Source organism: Chiloscyllium punctatum, chromosome 29 (genome assembly GCF_047496795.1).
Source record: "Chiloscyllium punctatum isolate Juve2018m chromosome 29, sChiPun1.3, whole genome shotgun sequence".
Classification (NCBI taxonomy): domain Eukaryota; kingdom Metazoa; phylum Chordata; class Chondrichthyes; order Orectolobiformes; family Hemiscylliidae; genus Chiloscyllium; species Chiloscyllium punctatum.
The window spans coordinates 46,030,677-46,038,946 of record NC_092767.1 but is presented as its reverse complement, the minus strand read 5'-3'; positions in this window follow the sequence as shown (position 1 = coordinate 46,038,946).

The window sequence follows — 8,270 nt, the reverse complement described above, 5'->3', positions numbered from 1 at the left end:
ACTTATAATCATACTTAAAACGGCTTTAATTCCTTTTCCTGTTCAAGCTGCCTCATCCGCAATTGCATTCTAGCCATTTCCAAAGACTGTGATGATGTATCTACCAACATTTAAATTCCAAGCTATGGCTGTAATTATCTCTCCTTCCCTCACAGACAAACACAAACCCAACTCCAGCTTGTCTGCCAATTCTAACAGCTTTGCCTTGCTCACCTTTTTTTAAAGTCTCCAACTTCGCTTCTTCCACACACAGGTAACTCTCAGAAAACAGAAGAACCATTAGCAATAAAGCACTGTTCAAGCCATCCGAATTCAACACCCTGAACAAAAGAAACTAACAACTACCCAGACACTGCCTTTGAGCCCAACAATCTCTCTGAGGACATTCTCCCCATGCCCGAGTGGGTTTTCTCTGGGTTCTCCATTTTACTCCCACAGCCCAAACATGTGCAGATTAGGTGATTTGGCCATGTTACATTGCCTGCACAATTCAGGGATGTGTCCATTAATCAGGAGTGAATATGGAATAGTAAGGTTGGGGAATGAGTCTGGGAGGTTTCTTCTTCGGTGGTTTGGTGTGGACTTGTTGGGCCAAATGGCTTATGTCGATACTGTAGGCATTCTAAACCTGAACCGAATTTGGAATTATCGATTTCAAAATGGACTAGAGTCCCCAGTTTGCTACGGACCAGACCAGACTGCCTTAAAATGCTTTAAGATGGTAGCCTGGACGCCAACCTTTTCTCATAATAAAGGTCGATGTGAAGTGAATGTTCCAGATGTGATGTGGCTGGTCAAACCACTCAACTTTAGGCAAAACACTATTTATTTAAACACTCCAATAAAAACACATACAAAAAGACGAGGAGTTTAGAATAACATAACTACTGGAAATCTTAACAGAATAATAGATACAGTACCATCTACTAATGAGCTGTTCCAATGTACTAACTTCCCATAAACTCATCCCTTGGGAAAAAGAAACACACAAGGCCAATCAGTCTCGAATACAGTTCTCCAATCCAGGAAGAAACAGCATTAAGATTCGATTACTTACAGTGTGGAAGCAGGCTCTTCGGCCCAACAAGTCCAAACCGACCCGCCAAAGCGCAACCCACCCCAGACATATTCCCCTACATTTACCTCTTCACCTAACACTATGGGCAATTTAGCATGGCCAATTCACCTAACCTGCACATTTCTGGATTGTGAGAGGAAACCGGAGCACCCGGAGGAAACCTGCACAGACACGGGGAGAATGCGCAAACTCCACACAGAGTGTCGCCAGAGGTGGGAGTTGAAGCAAGGCCTCTGGCTCTGTGAGGCAGCAGTGCTAAGCACTGTGCCACCACGCCGCCCATTAAGTTGGATTTCAGACAGAATAGCAGCAAGGGATCATTCACTTGAATGATCCAACCCTTCTCCCACCCCAGGCATACACCCACCTGACACATGGAGCACAACATGAAACACACCGGGAAGTGAACAACAACCCGACACACACCCCCTCCCTCGACATGGAATACCACATGGGGCACCCCTGAAGTGAACAGCAGCCCAACATACACCCCCTGCCCCGACATGAAACACCACATGTGACAGACCGGGAAGTGAACAACAACACGACACACACACCCCTGTCAATGGAACACCACATTGGACACACTGGGAAGTGAACAACAGCCCAAGACATACCATTTCATTGTTTCTGAGTTTCACAATGTCAGCACTTGATACACTAGGGAGCCAAAAACCAAACTAAGGGAAAGATACAGAGGGACAGAGAGATTCACATTAAAGACAGAAACAAACAGTGAATTCACTGAGATCGTGTTGTGGAAATATATAGAAAAATACTGGGTAGTGCGACTAACTGTTGGATTGAATCCCTAGAGAGCAAAATTACAAGAATATGAACATGAAATGAAGCTATTTTCAGATCAGCTGAAATAGTTTGTTCCACCAAATTCTGAATCGGCTTCACAGAACAGTTCAAGCAACATAAACTGGGAGAAGATGACAGACTAACACAGTGAGCTGTGCAAGCCATTCTTGTTTATTGCTCAGTAATCTGGATTGTCTGCATAGCATGAGGAGAATTGATAACCTTTACTATCATATGGGCAGTATAAGAGGGGTACATGTGTGTGTGTGTGTGTGTGTGTGTGTGTGTGTGTGTGTGTGTGTGTGTGTGTGTGTGTGTGTTGGGGGCGTGAATTTGGAGTTGTTGAATGAGAAAAACATTGCTTGAGAGAAAATGCACTTCAATGAAAACAGGTCAAATATGAACAACTGTCAGGGATTTGGATAATCGACACAGAGAGACTAACGGAAGTATCATGGACAGATGAGTTATAGTGTTATAGTGCTTAAGAATATTAAAACAAAGGCATTGCCAGACACTGATACTTGTTAGTGCTGTCGGTGACGCTCCCGCTCACACTGTGGAATAACATGTTTACGGAGCCCATTTATCAGTAAAAGATGGAAATGTTCCATTGGGATAATTACAATCCATGGAGGCTGACACAGCTACTGAACAAATAGGTTCAGTTAACCCCTTCCTTATATCACATTTCAGATCATAATAAAAGCGAATATTTCCTCAGTCTGGATGGAATGGATGAGGGTTACTGACAGACCGACTATAAATCTTTCAATCTTACTTTTTACCATTTACTTGTATCTGGAAGAATTGCCAGAGCTGCGCAAGGCTGTGAATGTCCCACTCTGTTTACAAAAGGAGACAGGGATAAAATAGCAGACCACCTGCATAAAATGTCTAGTGGGGAAATTTCTGTATACAGTAACGCAAGGGAGAAAGTGAGGATTGCAGATTCTGTAAGTCAGAGTCGAGAATGTGGTGCTGGAAAGGCACAGCCCTTCAGGCAGCATCCAAAGAGCAGAAGAATCCACATTCTATGTCTCAGCCCGACATCAGGAATGAGGCTTGTCGCCCAAGGATGCTGAATGATAAATGTGAAGGGGATGGGAATGGGGAAGATAGCTGAGAATGTCATTGGTAGATGAAGTTGGGGGTAGAGGTGATATGTCGGAGAGGAGGGTGGAGCAGAAAGGTAGAAAGGAAGATGGCCAGGTAGGACAGGTCATGGGGGTGATGCTGAGTTGGAAATTTAACGTGTGGGAAAGGAAAATGAGGAAACTAGTGAAATCCACATTGATCCCGTGTGGTTGCAGGATCCCAAGGTGGAAAATGAGCCTTTCTTCCTCCAGGCATCACGTGGTTAGGGGGTGGTGGTGGAGGTGGCCCAGGACCTTGGTGGGGTGGGAGGGTATGCTAAAATGTTCGGCAATGGGGCAGTGGGGTTGGTTGGTGCGGGTGTCCTGGAGATGTTCTCTGAAGTGTGCCACATGTTCGCGTCCTGTCTCAACAATGTGGAGGAGACAACATCGGGAGCAATGGATACAGTAGGTACTGTGTCTGGAAGTGCAAATAAAACTCCGATGGATATGGAAGGATGCTGCGGAGCCTTGGGCGGAGGTGAGGGGGGAGGTGAGGACGCAGGTTTTGCAATTCCTGCGGTGGCAGGGGAAGGAGCTGCGAGGGGAGAGTGCTTTGGTGGGGGGTGTTGACCTGATGAGTTAGTCACAAAGTGAATGGTCTTTATTCAATGTAGATAGGGGTGGGGAGGGAAATATATCTCTGGTGGTGGGGTCTGTTTGTAGGTGGCGCAAATGGGGAGGTAGATGCATTGTATTTGGAGGTTTGATGGTGCGGAAGGTGAGGAAAAAGGATGGTATTTTCCTGCTGCATTTGCAGGGGTGAGATTCGAAGGCGGAGGTGTGAGAAGTGGATAAGATGCGCTGCAGGGCATCGTTCACCATGTGGGAGCTAAAACTGCGGTTTTTGAAGAAGGATGCCATCTGGGATATACACTGGGTTCAGAGTGTGGTGCTGGAAAAGCAGGTTAGATCCGACAGCATCCGAGGAGCAAGAAAATCGATGTTTTGAGCAAAAGCCCTTCAACAGGAATCGGGATTTTGCGCGAAACATTGAATTTCCTGCTCATCGGATGCTGCCTGACAGACTGTGCTTTTTCAGACCACATGCTCGACTCTAATCTCCAACATCTGCAGTACTCACTGTCGCCTAAACACTAGGTTCAGTCCCTTCGGTAATACTGCCTTGAATTCTGTTCTCCCTGCTAGAGAAAAGATGTTGTTAAACTTGAAAGGGTGCAGTAAAGGTTTGCAAGTATTTTGCTGATGTTGGGGGACGGGTGATATTGAGCTAAACGGAGGCTATGAATATGTTGGGGCTATATTCCCTGGAGCGTTGAGTCTGAGGAATGACCTTACTGAGGTTTATATCGGTGAATCCTGATGCTCCAGGGTTAGTAACGTCAAAGACCAGGGAAATAGACAGGACAGTTATTCATATTATAACTGGACAATTACTCATGGGACAAGTTGCCGAAATATGCAAGTAAACTGAAGAATAGGTCTGCCCGGAGGATTGAGAATTTGGAGGGTCCAATCACAAGAATGAGAACAAAAATAAAGGCATTGCCATATCAACTGAAATAATTAGTTATGTCACATTCTCCATCCATCTCAAACAACCAGCCCTGACACCATAATTCCGGAGGAGATATCTGTCCAGCATGAAGCACTATGCACATCAGGCTCGTGTACTGCTGAACACAACCTTGCAATCGTTCCAGCGTGGAACACTGGGCAGACCATAGCAGTGCACTTATCTATAAACACAGATGAGACATGTTTTCAGTATGGAGCACTGTGCCGACCTGGCTGATGTACTGTACAATAAAAGCCACAGTATACAGAGAGTGGAAAGGTATGCACACCACAGCATACATTGATCTGTAAACCCAGATAAGACATGTGGCCAGGGTGTGCAACTGTGTCCACCACCCCAGTACATTGCTCATTAACACTGTTTTCGATCACTGGCCAGCCCTTGCTGGGAGTGACAGAATGCGCAGCTCCCATCCATTTACAGATCCATATCTACACTGTGACAACGCAAGAGGTGCTGTGGGTGTGAACATCACTGCCAGAGAGAGATCGCCTGGGAATTAGTTTAAATGCTAACAAATGGGAGGAGTTTGGCATATAGACAGAGAGGGCAAAATTGAGAAACGTGCCATGGATGGATGTGTTTACAGGTTCCAGAATGCTGAAGTGAAGACATTTTGGCAGCATCCAACAACATGAGCCAGTGTTTCCAGGAACGATGGGTGAATGGAATATTTGTGTGAGGTCAGATGATGGGGAATTTTGGATAATAATTTGTTCTGCAGCTTTGTAGGGTCAGCATAGTCTTCGATTCATTGGGTCGAGTCTAACAATAACTTTTCTCAGTGACATTTCCATTGAGTGTGACAGAGGGATTGTTTGTACGAGGTCGTATTAGTTTCCTGGTGCTATCTTATTTAACTCACCTCATTAACTACCCACCCCACCCCATGGTGTCCGTCTCATTCAATGCCAGCCTGATTCTCTCACCCATCATGGCTGGAGGTACTCACCATCGTCCGGATATCCCTGGATAACACGTGATCCTTAGCGCTGGTGACATCTTTCAAAAGCCAATGGGCACACGGTTGAGCTTTCTGAGTTCAGAGCTGTCCTGCACAGTTTACCCCGAGCATGGCAGATAAGGGGCACATATACGACGATGTGTCGACATGGGCAAGGAGGTCCTGGTTGATGGGCTAGCATGGAGGGGAACTATTCTCTTACAAGAGGCGGCCACACCACCAGATTGACCGAACATGCTCTGAGCTCCCCACCCAGCTCAGTGCAGTATCTGCGGTCTGAAAAAATGTCCAGCAGTACAGGACAAGCATCAATAACCTTCCCCGCTCTGTCAGGATAAGGGTCACCGTATTCTCTCTGTTCCCTTACAGTCACTGTATATCTGTTATCGCACCAACTCCCGAACAAGTCTCCTGCTCCACCATTCTCACTGCATCGCCTTCTCTGTTCCCCGCTCTCTGTCTCTGCCTGGACTACACCCCCTACACTAACAACATTGTATGGAGACATCACTGTGACTGACTCCCTCTGGACACCGCACCATTTCCACCCTCCCCACCTGCACCAGCACTAACAGCAAGGCCACTCACTCCCACCCTCACTCCTTCCCTCCTTTTCTCCCATTCCGGGAGAAACAGCCTGAAATAGGACAGAGAGATCCAAGCTGGTTGATGGAGTGCCGGATATCCGTTCCGTCACCCCCGCCATGTGGGGAAGACCCTGGTGCGAGCCGGAGAGGACTGGGATGCCTCGTGTGGAGATTCTGAAACACCCACGTACCACCAACCGAGTAAGGAGCAATGTTCAGTGAAGGGCAATTCTCACTTTAAACACATTGGCTGTTCTGTTTCCTCCCCAGCCCAACTTAGAAGCACGACCCTGATGCCATCTCCCATTTGTGCCGAGCTGGTCCAAATGGAATCCCCACAGTCTCGGTGGGCAGAAGGGTGAGCTCACAACATATCGTCACCACCACCTCCCAGGAAGAGAGCACGGAGGCTCCCTCCTACACCTCCTCCCATAAACAGCTCAGATACTGAAACTAATCTGTGATAGTTACTGCTGTCCCCACTTGTACTGACATTTTCAACAATCTGTGCTCATATACACCCAGGGCCTTCAGTTCCTGCACCCCTTTTACAACCGTACAGCCTGTTTTATATTGTATTTCAATGTTCTTTCTACCGAAGTGCATCACCTCACACTGTTCTGCATTGAACCTCATCTGCCATAAACCTGAAAACTACGCCAACGTGTGACTGTCCTGTTGGAGTTCCACACTGTCCATCACAAACTTTAAAATTCTTCCAGGTTTGGTATCTGCAAACATTGAAATTGTCCTACAGTCACCCGCCACACAGAAATACCGACTCACTCACTATTGTGAGCAAGTGCAATACTAACAAACTCCCTGAGGGCAGAATTAAATACTGACATACACCAGACAGTGTCAGTGACAAGAAAAACATGGAGCAAGAGAACTACTGACCAATAATCCATGTCTGTATTAGTTTCCGCATATTAGTGAATGTCTCTATGTCTCTGTATTAGTGCTTCTGTGTATCTATGTGTCTCAATGTGGGGCGAATGTGACAGTCTCTATGGTGCTTAAGATGATGTAATATCCCCCGACAGGAATTCTGAGGAACGGTCATTTTACCTGAAACGTTAACTTTCATTTCTGTCCACAGATACTGCCAGGCCTGCTGAGATTTCTGTTGTTGTCATTCTCTGCTACCTCCCCACGCCACTGTACAGGTGGGAATGGAGGGTGAGAATCATCAAGGATTCTGTTTACGAGGGACACAGGGAGGGTGGCAGCTTACAGCAACATCAACACACACACACACACACACACACACGTGTGCGCGTGCACCCACCCACCACACACACACACACACACACACGCACACAGACAGACACAGACACACACACGCAGAAACAGACACATAACATGCGCAGAGAGATAGATACAAACAGGGGGCACACAGAGACACATATAGACATACAAATTTAGACAAGCGTGGAAAGAAATATGCAGACAAATGTTAGGACATGCAATTACACATGGCGTCATAGAGTTACACTGGGTGTTTGGAAACAGACCTATCGGCTCATACAGTCCATGCTCAAACTAAACCAGTCCCACCTGCATGCACTTGGATCAAATCTTCTCTTATACTTGTACTTAATCAAATGTCTTTTAAACGTTGTAACGTGACCCACATCCATCACTTCTCAGGATGATCATTCCATACACAAACGAAATGATGTGTAATCAAAATGTACTTCATGGGTCCTGATCAGGTATACACGAGAACACTGTGGGAAGCTCGTGAGCTAATTGCTGGGAATCTTAATGACAAGTTCTTATCATTAATAGCCAAAGGTGAGGTTCTGGAATACAAAAGGCTGATTTACGTGGTGTCATCGTTAAACAAACTGGGAAGGAAAAGCCAGAGAACTATAGACCAGTGAGCGTGATATCGGTGGTGGACAAGTTAATGGAGAAAATCCTAATGACAGGAAGTACACGTATTTGGAAAGGCAAGGACCGATTAGGGATAGTCAACATGGCTTTGTACATGGGAAATCATGTCTCACAAACATGATTATTTTTGCTTGAAGAAGTAATGAAAAGGATTGATGAGGGCAGAGCAGTGTACGTGATCTATATGCACCACAGGAAGGCGTTCGACAAGTTCATCATGGTAGACTGGTTAGCAAGTTTGGAGCTCATAGAATAC